This window comes from Bidens hawaiensis, unplaced genomic scaffold (genome assembly GCF_021521415.1).
Source record: "Bidens hawaiensis isolate Kalapana, Puna unplaced genomic scaffold, B.hawaiensis_p1.1 tig00024014_1, whole genome shotgun sequence".
Lineage (NCBI taxonomy): Eukaryota > Viridiplantae > Streptophyta > Magnoliopsida > Asterales > Asteraceae > Bidens > Bidens hawaiensis.
In genome coordinates this window covers 6,473-8,264 of record NW_027493783.1, presented here as the reverse complement: position 1 = coordinate 8,264, position 1,792 = coordinate 6,473, and the positions used below count along the sequence as shown (strand labels likewise).

The 1,792-nt window shown below is 31.5% G+C and overlaps 1 long non-coding RNA gene across 1 annotated transcript; it reads right to left on the bottom strand.

The window, feature by feature from the left end:
* Positions 1-996: 996 nt before the first annotated feature.
* Positions 997-1,592, bottom strand: LOC143568572 (uncharacterized). The gene is made up of 4 exons (XR_013141589.1): positions 1,520-1,592; positions 1,351-1,403; positions 1,166-1,227; positions 997-1,077 (listed from the first exon to the last, which is right to left on the bottom strand). It is a non-coding gene; the product is annotated as an uncharacterized LOC143568572 (long non-coding RNA).
* Positions 1,593-1,792: the final 200 nt, after the last annotated feature.

Genomic DNA, 1,792 nt, shown 5'->3' with positions numbered 1-1,792 from the left:
GATGTCATGTCCCTTTACCAAATCCAGTGGTCACATTTTAATCTATATCATAATAGTTTCATGTTTACAAATCAAAAATGACTAATAAACTCGAACTTGATACATTTAATTAAACTTTTTTACTTATTAAACACCGGCATGTTAATGTTTAATAATGGGTTATGCTGCATGTTACGTTACATTTAAACATGACAATTTAGAAACACGAATAACACGACACATTAGCATGACTATTAATATGATTCACTCACTATATACAGTTAATGAATATTGAAATGCGGTTAACTTGTTAAATATAAGATAAAAAATCACAATTCATTTATAATTAAAACTAGGTTTTATAACCCGCGCTTCGCGCGGGTTTGTGTCTAGAACTTCAACCTTAAGCGTTGCGGCGTGTTGAAAATGTGAGAAAAACAATATTGACATAGCCAAGCTCACCACTTTTGATACACATCACAATATATACAATGTCATATACCAATAGAATGTGTTTATAGCATAACCATTAAATAGACCAACAAAACAAACGGTGACAATGACATAAAGATCACACACATTGGATAGAAATAGCAATGCGAACACATTTTGTAACATCAGGTTTGGCCTAAAATACTGAATTAATGTCCCTGTACGCAATTAATCAACATATATTAGCTAAACAACAAAATCATGTATGTTTTTTACTACGGAAGTTAAGTAATTTGTTGTTATTGTATACTCCTCTTCATGTTGTGGCCAAAAGGATTGACTCCAAGACCTAAAAGAATCAATATTATAGCCAAGTAAGAAAAAAGATCACATGACCTAAAAATGCAGAAAATGTTAAAAAGTTTTTCACTTACTAATGATCTTAGAGGGTTCATAACCTTTCAAGTTTGCAACTGATTTCCAATGCTTAGTGATAGTCAAAACCTGCCTCGTTCAGATTCCCTGTTCGTACACCTGCAATTTCACATAATTACGCATGCTCATTTATTTTTACGCACGCATTTTATCACAAAAATACCTTCACTGCATCTCCAAGTTCAGGATCCCTTTGCTCACCATTAGCAATGGATCATTTCTCATCAACCGCTGTAAACAATAACAATTTAACTAATATCAGCAACAATTCTGTTAAAAAAAGAGTAAAAAATCGAATTGGGAATTGTTTGATACTTACATTCCTGTTAAGAAGTGGAGTCCTTTAACCTCTTAAACCACACATACCCACCACCAATGAATCTATCCGTCAATGTAGATATAATGAGCATCATACAAAAACGTAACAACTTATCAGACAACAAATCAAACAAAACAATGCAATGTCATACACGAATACTCTATAAATATTACTGAAAGATGTACCAACAGAACGAACAGTTCATAGCCATACTTCGGATCCACATATAATAAAGAACCTAAATTTATAGAAGACAGAGGTACGTCTTCATAACACCTTCAAACAATACAATGATAAAAACTTGTAATGAAAATTTAATTTGTAAATGAATTATTATATTTTCAAGGTGCTTACATTATATCTTCAGGCCACCAAACTTTAACTTCTGTACCAACCAAAGTTGCATCATACTTAATTGTATTAGATGCTTGTGAAAATTTCATACTCTTAATAGTTAGAAATAATCCAAATGGTATTTTAAACTAAAATTAATCCAATCTCACATTTGTAAAACACTAACAGACATGATATAGGCAGAAACAATTTCAAATACTATTTCACTTAACCACGAAGCCTAACATGTCATCATATTCTTTTTGGAACAGGTAAGTTTATTTAGTAAACCAT